Raw genomic sequence first — 13,963 nt, forward strand, 5'->3', positions numbered from 1 at the left:
CCGCTCTTCAACAACATTGGTGGAATATACGTGAGATTATTTTGTTACAATAGCATGTAGCATTTGGCAATATATAGTATATACAGACGGAATGACATAAATAAGGTGGACATAAGTTTTTGGGTTAAATTCAGATAACTATTCAACTTTTAGGGGTGATTTCAAATTAGTCTTTACTTTTAATTTTTTTTTAAATAAGTACCTAACATTTTGAAAAAGTGGACATTTGTTAGGTTCATTGTCATTTAGTGATAATGTTGACAAATTTTAAAGTGGGTTTTTACTCTTAAGTCGTTTATAGAGCTTTGGATTTTCAATTGAAGCAGTTTAGCTAAGAAAATTTATGGCTTAAATTGGGTGAAAGAAGTCGATTTGGGAAATTAGAGCTCGAAAAACGACGATTAGTAAAGACCAACTTTAGTATTTGTCCACCTCATCATTTAATGCTAAAAACGTCATCACTTAATGTTGTAAAGTCATCAGTTAACACAAGTGACCTAACACATCTCTAACTTTTAAAATGTTCGGTAGTTAGTTGAAATGTTTTACAAGGTTGAGACTCATTTGAAATCAGCCCAAAAAGTTGAATAGTTATATGTACTTAACCCTAATTTTTCTACAAATATAAATAGCTCTAACCTAAAACTTGGAGCTGAATCCCATGAGCTTGTCAGAAATAGCATTCGGCATTCCTTGAAGCTGAACAATGTTCTGCTTTAACCTAAAACCCAGTTTTCTAAAAAGTCTCGCCTAAGGTTGCTTAGGCCTTGCCTAGGCACTAGGCGGTTGACCACCGCCATGATTAATCCATAGGCGTTTAAAAAAATAAGAAAGGGCGCTTAGGCAGGTCTAGAGACTCGTTTAACCCACCTAAACTCGCCTAGGCATCTTAGGTTGCGACTCTCATTTTGACAGCAAATAGATAACTTTTATTTTACATTTTATTTTTTCAATAAATTGTAAGAGGCTTATTGAATACTTGAATAAACACTCATCATATGATTGTTCCCCATGTTTTCAATATGTTCTGGTACTTTATAAATTATATGTCATTCTATTTTGTAATTTTTGTATTTTAATACAATTACGTGTTTTTTTTTAAATTATAAATAGATATTCAATTATATTTATATAATAAAAGAAAAAAAGCCTAACCACCCACCCACCCCCCCCCCCCCCCCCCCCCCCCCCCCCCCCCCCAGAGATGCCTAAGCGCTAGATTCATGTCCGCCACTCGACTAGCGCTTCTTAAGACCTTGCTAAAATCTGAAACTGAATTCCAGGAGCTTGTCGGAAAAAAAAATAATCGGTATTGTTCCCTAAGCTGAACACTGTTCTCTTCTTATCTATATATATTCATGGACACTGTCGCCTCTACAGTGTCTACATGCATCGTCAAGACCCAGAGATATTCTTATCTGCAGTACTCATTACTGCTATAAGCTAAGAAATGTCAACTCTAGCTAGTTCGGTTGTCAAGGTTTTGGACAAGGGACAACTTGATTTGCTTTGAGCTCTCGTACGTTATTTTGTCGTTTATTTTGCTTGGAATATTATTGCTTATATTTTTACTGTTCGATGACGGCCAACAACAAACATATGTCTGTCTTTGTTCTGTTTGATCCACTGATACGGTTGAACGCATATGTTTTATGTTGGTCAAGTCTTAACTTATAGATTGTATTGATGCATCCTCGTGTTTATACGTTATTAAACGATGAAATGGGATGGAAGTTTTCACATAAAACCTTTCTTTGTTTGAGCTTAAATCAAACTATAAAGATCAACTTGGAAATCTATCTTGATTATGTAAGCCTAGCTCTATCATACGTAAACTGTTCCCCACATTTGGTTTTGTAATATTTTATAGGGTGACTTTGGATGGGGTCCCTATTTATCAACGTTATTTGACTGAAACCTTGTTGGTTTTCAGTTTGTTATTGAAGTCCCTAAAATTTATACAATAATGCATTTCTATGTAGGTTATTATAATTTTAAATTAAAATTTGATATTTGTAGTTAATTACTTATATTAATGAGATTTTAAATAAAATCCAGTGGGATTAAAAATATTAAAAAATAAATTATAATTATATAGAAAAAGTATAATTTATCTTAATGACATGATTTGTCACTAACATAAATTATATTTAAATAAAACCCATGATTTGTAACATACAAAAAATTGGTAATTTTTATGTGTTACATTTTACACACAAAAAGTTGGTACCTTTTATCCAAAAAAAGTGGTACGTTTTATAAAAAAGAATGGGTACATTTTGTCTAAAAAACAATGGGTACATTTTATATAAAAAAAACAACTGGTACATTTTAGATTAAAATAAATAAAAAGGTCTTACATTAGAAAACATGTACATTTTACATAAAAAAAAAGGTACTTACAAAAAAAAAATTGGTACATTTTACTTATAATAAAGTGGTACATTCTTAAAGACGAATGGGTACATTATTAGTAAATTATTGGTGCAAATAAAAGGTTTAAAAAATGAGTACAAATAAAAGTTTGAAAAATATGGACACAAAAAGAAATTAATATATGTATACAAACTAAAACTAAAAAGAAAATTGGTACAATTTAAAAAAAAAAAAAAAGGGTTGCAAATTAAAATGGGTACAAAGTAAAAATAAAAATATATGATACAAAATTAAGCCATATATATATATATATCAACTGTAATGTTTCTAACACTAAATAAATATATTTAAAAATAAAATTTAATTATCTTGACATGGAAAATATTTTATTATTGAAATAATTAATGAAGTTTATTAAAACCGAGTGACCTTGATGAAAAATTGAAAAGAAATAAGGTTTTACTCAATGAAGTTGAAAAAAAAAGGGATGTAAACTTAGTTTCTCATATTTTATAATATCTTTCCCCTTCTATATTAAAGGAAGGATAGATTTTGATATTTAAACTCAAAGGTCAATTACTTCTAAAGCTAAAAACTTAAATTCATTAAAATGAAAACTTCCAAAGGAAAGGACAAATTAAGCTAGCTCCATGCACGTAGTTAAGAGTAGTCAACTTTGAGTTAAAATCATGTTTTCTATTCTATTTACTCTCTCCCTCAATATTGCTTATATAAACAAAATATTACCTTCCACGTAACGAAACACTAAAGTATATCGATTTTGTTATCTTAACTTTGGTACTTGTCGATCGACCAAAAATAATACATTGTCGACCAAAAAAGTAATATATTAGAGCATCTTTATCCGTTAGTAGAGGGCAAGCGCAATGAAATTGTCTTTATTACTATTCAATCCAAATAATAATTGTCTTTGTGCAAGTCCATTCATTTGGAAGGAGAAAGGGCAAGGACAAGGGCAATTACTATTTTTTTTAATGTTTTCTTCCTATTATCTCCACATGTCATCATCGCCGTAGATTTTTGTTTAATTTTGAATGTTTAGTTTGTAAGTGTGTTGAACTTTGTGAAAATTTCTATGTGTGAACCTTTTTGAAAATTTTAAATAAATTTTTTGGTAAATTTTTTTTTTTTTTTTGGATTTTTGGTGTTGGATTAATACTGGCAGTTAAAATTTTCAGTTCTTTGAAATCAGAAGCTCATAAAGTACCACGTGATGAAGCTGAAAAGTTTTCAATTTTTTTAACAGTTGAAAATCCAACTACTGTAGTCGCGTGAAATTAGAGCCGTTTGGCTCGGTGGCTTCTCGTCGGGTAGGCCCTCCTTGTCTGCTGCAGACATCGGCGTGACGTCACCTCTCCAAGCGACCCCAAGCCCTGGCTAGAGTTGGCAGGGCGCTGCTGCCTTTTGCCCAACTGCCTTCCATTTTTTCCACCATCGGAGCACCATTTTTAAGTCCAAAGGCAATTGAACTCAATGGCCCTTGCAATTGGGCTTCCTTTGGAGATACTCTTATTTAGGGTGATGCTATCTACACATGAAGAATATCAATAAAAAAAAAAAAAATAAGTGTGTAAGAAGTAAAAATGGTAAATGAATAACATTGCCCCATTCTTGATAATTTGTTAATAGCTTTAGCAACGTCATGCTTTTAAGTACTTAAAATATTACACAAAAATCATTTTCATAGTATACAATGAGCGCATCTATATCTATATTATCTATTAACAAATTTTTTTTTATCAATCAAAAGAGGATGAAATCACAATTTGATCCTCTATTCACAATTCAATAAAAATATCAAAAAGATCATGGCATGTCATCATAGCATCCCACCCAACTCTATCTCTACCCCATCTCTCTCTCTCAATCCCATGTTCTCTTTCCTCTCCCTCATAAATGAAAAAAATATCAATAAAAACCAAATTAATCCACATTTCTCTCCTCAATTGCTCTAATAAAATATCAAAAAAAAAAAAAAAAAAAAAATCAGACGCATGTAGAGTGTGTGCCTATGTATTTATTTTTTAAAATGGAAACGGTTATATAATCACCCTTAGCGCTCTTGTGCTCTTTATAATCATTCACACCACATTGAACTTTAACGATTCGAAATGTTTATTTTTTAAGTTGCATCTCATAGATCATTTTTGCAAAATATTAGCCAAATCGAAAATATTTAAGACATTTATTTGAGTTCAAAGAAATGGCGAACACTTTTTTCTATAAGAAATAATGAAATTTCATCGTGATAATTAAATGGGCAAATTGTTTCGAATTGAATTAATTTTTGTATGAATGATCTATGAATCTAAATTTACAAAATAGACGGTTTAAACCATTGAAGTTCAATGTAAAGTGAGTCCCACAACTAATTCCCATTATTTTGAAAAAAAATAGAGACCTCTTCCCTTAAAGTTTAGCATTCGCATATATGTCCATTTATGAAGCACCACTAGAAGTCTAGCATTTGAAGTAAAATCATGGGAATCAACCTCAAAGCAACATATGTCCATATCTCCATCGATCTGCAGTGCTATTCATGGGTCTGAGAGAGCAGAGATTCACAACTAGTGAAATCTCCAGAACAGACTGTTTAAAGTGTCGTTTTTATCCTTTGTTTTATTTTGTCAACCCAATCAAAAGAAAAGAAAAAAGGCACATGTTAGCGGCTGTACTAATAAGATTCTATGTTTCCATGCATTCATTAGAGAGTCCACCTTCTCTTCAATAATTCAAAAAAAGTCCACCATATATATGCATGCTCAGCCTGCAGTGCATTCCCCATCTCTGCTTTTGCATATCTCTGTTGCAATGACGGATGTTATGATGGCTGTGCTTGTACTCTCTCAGAATTTAACGTTAAACTTTAAACCCTTCGATTTGATCGCTATAATAATAGGAGTATGCTATCCACACATTCTTTGATATTTCTGTTATTTAATTTTTTTTTCAATTCATCTGATTCGATGATCGAAAATTTAAAAAAAAAGTGTGAGAAGTAAAATAAGATGTGTAGATATCTCATTTCTAATAATATTTTGACAAAAGAGTGAACCGATGCGTGATGTACGTTGAGCAACAAAGAGAGCATATATAATCCATGAAGGTTGGTCTGGAACATTGAGGTCACGTCTTGTGTGTCTGTCAAATCAAGTCAGAGAGAATGTGTTTAATAAAACAGCTTAGGGTTTCTAAAAGCTGAGATAAGAAAGAAATATTTCTTCTTGTTTTTTTTTTTTTTTTCCTTCTGACATAAGGTTTAGTTACACACACGCATATATATATATATATATATATATATATATATATATATATATATATCATGCATGATACAATTTTACCATATTGTGAATGTAGACTACAAATTAGGTAAATAATCCATTGATATAATCACCCACATCTTTTTTGGTAGGCAAACATCTATGATCATCTTCATTTAGATTTCAAGAAAACTAAAGAAAGAAAAGTTATTCAATTTGGTGACCATCATTTTCCTCTACCAAAAGTTACAAGAGAATGTCAATATATATCTTTTCTCTCACTAGTTGGAGGCTGGGGCATGCAGTAAATGGTATATCCATGGTTAGCAATATGTCTTCTCTTAAAAGGAATTTTAACGAAAAGTTATCGCTACTATTCATTTTAAGGAAAAATCACATTTTTACTCTAAAAGGTCAATCTTGATATTATTCACTTACAATACATTTTTATCAAAACTCAAAATTTTCAAATCATTTTCATTAGTTTTTCTTTTCTTAAATTAAATGTAATGGTCCCAAGTCACAATTTTGAGCTAATATGAAGCCTGCAGTGGTCATGGAGTACGATATCTAGCTAACCCTACTGACTATGATATCTAGCTACCCCTACTGAAATGGAATGGCTTTTCCAACATAATAACTTGTATTACTACTAATATACGTACATATATTTTGGGGATCACAGCAGAAATGTGACACATATAAGAGATCCCCAGGTCTGACTTGGTAGAGGTTGACAACATTTTAGGGAGCTGTGAGAGAATGACAAGGACAAAAGGATGGCAGCAGCATGTGAATAATTTGGCATATGGTCTGTGTCCATCACTAGCTTTTGTCTTCCCTTTTAGCACATCGCAGTTTGCTCCACTCACCATTTCTCTTGGACATTTTTCTGTGGCTTTACTTTAGTTCTGTACTATTTCTCAACTAAATCATGCATCTTTAAACAAAACTGATCATATCATGTATTATAAAATACTAAATATCAATAATACAAAGCACTTTGGAGGAATCTTCATGTTCCTACAATGTGGCATGTTTTGCATTATGTGGAGACAAATTAAGCGTATTTAATTTGCAGACTTTCTAGGTCCAATATAAATTTAGGGTAGTATTGAGGATCAAGTTAACTTGTTGTAAACACGAATTTTCTTGCGAAATAATATAAGAACACGTGTACAAAATAATAATTGTATTAATATAAACTACATATTAATGAAACTCTGTTTATCAACCAAAAACCAATGAAATTACTATTATACCCTATAACATATAACTGAAAAACCATATCAATTTATCAATACCTAAACTCACATTTCTCTCTCTCCCAATCAACCCCCACTCACATCTCTCTCTCCCCTGTCAACCCCCATTTTATTCATGCTACCCGTTTAAAATAAGAGACTTTTAACGAAACACTTCCGATACTGTTCACTTTTAACGAAAATGACATTTTTACTCTAAAAAATCACTCATTGTACTATTCCTTTTTTTTTATTATTTTTAAAAGTAACTCCTCATAAAAAATAAAAAAAAATTAGAAAAAAACAACCATATGAGAAAAAAAAAATTGTTTTTCACACAGTGTGTTGCCTTTGCTAGTGTAGTTTAAGGTTACAATCTCTATTTACAAGGTTTTGATCCTCTGATTCAATCTTTAGGGTTGTAGAGTGTGTGTAGAATTGTTGAACCAAGGGTTCGATAACTTGATCGGGGATGAATGGATGCCGTAAGGGTTTGGCTTGTGGCGATAGAAGAATGGGCATGTGTAGTGGTGCTTGATGATTCTTAACAAGTGTGATGAAGAACGCAGTGAGCTTTCTGAGTCTCCTAAGTGTTTGAGGTTTGAGAGTTTGAGCATCTGCATAGGAGGATGAATTTCAAGCCCCTTTCTTTGTCTTTAAGCTTTGTATTTATAGGCTCTCCAAGCCTTGCCTACAACTGGATTTGGCCTTGATTATGCACTTGATTAATTGATGAAAGAACCAAGACTTGATTTGTGATTTGACTTCATCAATTAATATTTGATTTAATCAAATCAATCAATCTTCCCCAATTTTGACATTAATTAAATTTAATTAATTATACTAATTTAAATTAAAATCAAATAATTCATTTTCACTAAGTGTTGATACGTGTCTCTCTTGATGACTCGTCTGGTTTTGATGAGTCACATGTCATGTGTACAATTTGTGATACACATGGCGCATGCCACATAAGCCCTGATACACCAAAATTTTAATGTGACAGTGAATATTTATTTTACCGAAATTTCGATAGTTACAGGAATATAAACATTAATATTTAAAAATGATTTCTGCACTCCTTTTTTTTCTTCGAAGAATTAAAGTACATAAACAAAGAAGAAGTGCCGAAGGAAAAACTGGAGGGGTGTGTAATGCACTGCCCTTAATTGTTCTCCCCTCGTTGTCCTCCCAAAAGTTCTTGAGGAACCAAAGAGGGACTATATATATGGATGCATGCCGTCCAGTGACTACTTATAAGTCTTTCTGCAGCGAGCAACCAGCTGATCCACAAAAATTCCTCCCCTTGCAATATTATTGCATGTCCCGCACCTGGGATAAGAGACCATAACTATCTATGGCTACTCTAATATGTTGAAAGTTGACGCAATGAGGTCACTCTACGACCTCAATTTAACAAATGTGGTTGGCGTTAATTTGCAGCTCAACATCAATATAAATATATATGATACTTATAAATAAAATTAAATTCCCATTGCCTATGAGACTCTCATTGTAAATCAACATCCAGAAGACATAAGTGCACAGGGACCTTCTTTATCATCCTTTTAAGCAAATAATTCATTTGGTGATGCACAAAACAGTGCTTCGCACAATTGAATGGTAAGCAACTCAGTTATTGATAATTTGACATGAATTCTCATGATCTCTTAGTAACTTGTGTCACATATTCCTTTCAGAATTTTCTTTATGGTTTTGTTTGGGTTTAAAATAATAGTTTGGGTAGAGAATGAGCTAACCTAGATTAAAAAATCATAATCCTCGACCCAGTAATGATCCATCAAGCCAGTAGGCTTTCAGCCCAAGAGTGGATTGATTCGATCTAGTCCTCATGGGAGTGGGATTGTAAATGGATTAAGTTTAGAAGTGACTAGGTCAAGTCTTTAGTGGACTAAAATTTCCAAGGATCATGATGAGCTCCGTTTAGAAGCGAATTATTTCAAGGATCATAATTCATTCTTGATTAGATAAAGATGAACTAATCACATAAAAAGACTACGTTCAGAATCCTGGTTTAAATCAAAGAGGCTGGAATTGGATAAATGTGAGTTTCAACTAAGGGATAAAGGGGGATAAAGAAAGAATATTCAGGTAAATGCCAGAGTGACAAAGTCCTATCAAGACTCTACCTCGGCATACCTGTTTATTCTTGAAAACCATCCCTATAAATAAAAGATGTTCTACCAGTGTTCTAAAAATCGGTTTAGGTAGGGTACACGCTAGGCGGTTCCAAGAAAACCCAGGTGGAGGTGGCGAGAAAGGGGATGACAAGAGGGGCCATGCAACTGGTTAAGAAGAAGAGAAAAGTGGGCAAGGTAAGGAAGCTGCGGGGAGGAGGAGGAAGAAGAGAAAAAATAACTTTGAAAACCCTAAACCCAAACCACTTAATATTAGTTGATCCCTATGAAATGAGAAGGGGTGTTCCAAACTTTTTTCCTTTTCTTCTTTATATATTTTGTTGTGTTTCACGTTTGTTTGACTTTATATATATATATTTTTTTCCATTTGTTTTATTTCGCCCTAATCATCTTAACATAAATATGATAGAATTATATATATATATATATATATATATATATATATTTTCATACTAATCATCTTAACATAAATAGCAAACTAGCATATGACCACACACTTTTGTTTTTGAAATAGAAGGAGAGAGGAAGACCTGGTTTGGTACTGAGGTGATTATGAAAAAAGCTAGTATCAAAAAAAGCTGGGAGCTGTTTTTGTGTTTGGTAAACATTCAACTTTAGCTTTTTTTTCACAGTTTTGGGCGAAAAAAGCCAAAAACAAGAAGCTGCAAAACCCATATTTGAAAAATCGTTTTTTTTTTTTCACATCTATTTTACATAAAAGTTTACCAAACACTATAATATTGCTTTTTTTTTTTTTTCAAAAGCACTTTTACAAAAAGGTTTACCAAACACTCTGCTGCTTTATTTCACAGCTGCTTATTCTCACAGCACAGCAGAAGCAGTTTTTTTTCAAAGTACAGTAATACCAAACCAACCCAAAGAGAGTGATAGAGAATGTGAGAGTGGGAAGTTTTTTAATTTTTTTATATAATTTTTTTAAATTAGAGATATGTTAGGATTACATGTAGGTAAGGCATTGAAAAAAAAAAACAGTAAAATTTGGTTGTGTAAAATTACATTTCTGCCTCATATTTCTTATTCATGTTCTATTTTAATTAGAGAGTTAATCTGGTATTTTCATAGGTTTATAATGAGTGTTTTATTAATTAGTAGAGATATATAATTATTATATTTAAATAATATTACATATATATATTTACTTATATTTTAAATAATATTATAATATATATATATATTTACTTATATTTTAAATAATATTATATATATATATATATATATATATATTTACTTAAATTCGCCTAGGTCATGCCAAGGTTCCTAGGCACGAACACATCGCCCGATTAGTGCCTAGCATATTTTAGAACTTTGGGTTCTGCAAAGTGAAAAACCCTTTCCAACTCAACAAACAACTCAAACTCTCTAATCAAAAACCTTCTCATACACTTGAGAAAAACACTAACTATAATAATCCTCTCGTCAATACATCTTTAGATTGGATAAGAAAACAACATTGTTGACAACCGGCAATACCTTCAGTTTGGATAAGTAAACAGCACTGGCACCACAGAATTAAGTAGCATAGGGGCACTTTCAGTTTGGACAACTAGACAACACTCCTCCTGGGTTGATCGATTATCTATCCAAGTCTCGGCAGGCAAAGACTTCTTAATTTTTTCGCCTAAAGAGGTCACTCCAGTAGCTTTCTAGCGAAATGAGGTGTTACTCAGGTTACATTGTGTTCGGCACATTGAAAGACAAACCCTTTATTGAACTTTGCAATAAAAGGCAACCTTGTCTTCATGTTTCCAAAACCCAAAGCGAAGACGCGTTCCATATTAACTAATGTAACAACTTCCTTATCCTCAACTTCTTAACCACCTTCTTACACATCACTATTATATGGCATTCTTGTCTTTAGTTTGTTTGCTGAGCTGGATGTTGAACTGGATGCCAAGCTGTTAGTCAACACCTTCCTTGGTCGTAGCCACTCAAGTGCAGAAGTTAGCAGCACATTTGACACATCATTACAACATTTATTCTACTTGCCGAATCAAGTTTAGTTGCTAGTTGGCACGCTTGCTTTCACAAAAAAAACGTAGTTAGCTCATAATAACTTGGTTTGCTTGCCACGTAAGCTTTGTACACAAACAAATCATTTTTTCTTGGGGCGTTATAAAATAGGGGCTTTCTAAAACATGAGCTTAGAACAGTTAAGAAATAGATTTTGCATATGATAGACATGTAGATTGTGGAGACATATGTCATAATACTTCTACGTGTCCAAAAATGATCAAAGAAAGATCATTTTTTTCTTGGGGCGTGATAAAATAGGGCCCTCTAAAATATGAGCTTAGAACAGGTAAGAAATAGATTTTGCATATGATAGATATGTAGACTATGGAGACATATGTCATAACACTTTTACGTGTCCAAAAATGATCAAACAAAGAGGCCACACACTATTTCAGGAGCACCGACAACGAAACTTGTTATCTCTTCGTCCTTAACCATCTGCTACCAAATGCGGTTATGCATTAACATCACACTTGAAAATGTCATCATGCACTGTTATTTTACAAATTATTCTTTAACTGTGGTTTTTATACACGGGTAATGATAGGAAAATTAAATTTTCAAATCAAATTATGTAAATTAAATGATGTGGATGCTGATGATTTGATTATTACTTAAATGTTGATTAACATATTTAATTACCTGTCATTTGGTTTGCTAATTTAATTTAAAATTTTAATCTTCCTAGCATTATTCTTTATATAGTTGAATGCATGATGACCTTTTTAAAGTACTAATAGCATTAAATTAATAAATTTTTCTCTAACTCCACAATTATCATCGTTAAAGTTGATTGCATGATAGGGGTGATTTCATTAGTATTTAGGATAATGCTAAGGAGACTAATATTAAAACTAAATTTGCAAACTAAATAATATGTCACCAATAAGAAATAAACATGTTAATCGACATTTAATTAATATTCCAATCATCAACAACCACATTATTTGATTTACACAATTTAGTTTAAAATTTTGATCTCCCTAACATTACTCATGTATTTAATCAATACCTTAGGTTAGTCTACATTTAGAAGACGGGAAATTTTACGGTACAAATAGAGTATTGGTACCTTTTAATCAAACTATATTATAATTGTCAAAGTTTATTGTTAAGCTATATTATAATGGTAGGTTATAGAATGATATTGTTATTACACTACCATCGTTGATTGTTATATCATAAATGTTTGATTACAAATAGACGTAAATTACTACTAGTGGACGTCATGAAATTATCCATTCTCTCGTCACCACTTTTTTACTATGTACCTTCATGTTTATTAGTGTTACAACATGACTTTAACACTCAATTTCTAATTACAAGAAAGTAAGATTACCTTAATTTGCCAAAGTTTACAATTCAAAATTACATAAAGAATAGTAGGGTTATAGTTAATAATATCATCTAATGATATTGTTATTACTGTAACAACGTTGAATTTTACGTTGTAGAGGTCATATCACACTTTCAAAGTAGGATTTCATGTGAGGATGTAAGTACATTACAAAAACACCGCTGGATTGACTTAACCCCTTTCATGTGGTTTGATGTTTTAATAAAAGGTGGATTAATTAGGGAATGGACGCTCCCGATAATCAGAACACTTTGCTAAATGACAAAGGATAATGAAGAAAGTAGAAGGAAAGACTAATTAAAGAGCCATCTTTAAGAAACGTACATCAGGGGATTTTGTTAGTCGGCAATGAAATGTGCCAGAGAGAGAGAGAGAGAGATGTGAACAAGAGGTTTTGATAGAGATTTTACCACACGCAAACGGGTTAAAAACTCCTATATTACTTGCAAGAATAACAAGGTTGTTGTAGTATAAATAGTTCTCGTAAGGTCGTTCTCCACATGGATTATTAAATAATTCAAAACAAACCAAATTCCAATTAATTATTGTAAAGCAGAAAATTGAGATGATTGGTTTTACAATCTACTTAAATTAAAACGAATTTAATTAATAAAAATAAATGAATTTGCAATATTAAAGATGAAGGGGAAAGAAAACTGTTTTGGAAAAATCAAATTAAGAAAGCACTAGGGTTCCACCATCACCTAGCAATCCTATGTATTTTTACCAGTTACTTATGATCTACACATGCCACTTTGAAGGTTAGGTTTTCCTAATTTATATTCTACTTGGAACCTGCAACATAGAACGTATATCTAACATGCAACCCGTCTGGACGTTCGGATCAAATCTGAACATGAAAGACTCATTATGCTTTATGAAAACCCTTTGAAAAACCATGCAACCCTTAAGACGTGGTGTTCATCTTAAGTGAAATTACAATTATTAATCACAAGAAGCCAGCGTCAATTTCAGGGAACCTTCCGACCAAAACTGCATCAAATTAATTTTCTAAGGATCCTAATGGTGATCAGGCATTAAGACAATTAGATAGTTTTAATTACAGTGATCAATAATTCAAAATACGCATGCAATCAATCACAAGCAATTAAATAAAAATTACATATTCATGCTAAGGCTTAAGGCTTCGCCCTAGCAAAAGGAATTAGTTACACATATTCATAATTAAAATCATTGAAAATATTATTAAAAATAAAAGGAATGAAAATACCTTAAAAGTAGAAAATCTCCAAGAACCCTAGCAAAGTTCTCTATCTCCAAAGTTTCATAAAAGCAAAACATCCCCCAAAACTAGAACGGGCCAAAGCCTTTTAATATCTCCCTAAAGCCAGCCCACAAACCCTAACAATCAAGTATTTTATTCCCACTAAGAAACTAAATAATAATAAAATAAAATACAAAATAAAGTCCTAATTAAATTAGGAAAAGCTGCACAGAAACTGTCCAGCCACGTTTTAGCCTCAAATCTCCTCCAAATCCCATCCAAGATAG

Source organism: Pyrus communis, chromosome 6 (genome assembly GCF_963583255.1).
Source record: "Pyrus communis chromosome 6, drPyrComm1.1, whole genome shotgun sequence".
In the NCBI taxonomy this organism is placed as follows: Eukaryota; Viridiplantae; Streptophyta; class Magnoliopsida; order Rosales; family Rosaceae; genus Pyrus; species Pyrus communis.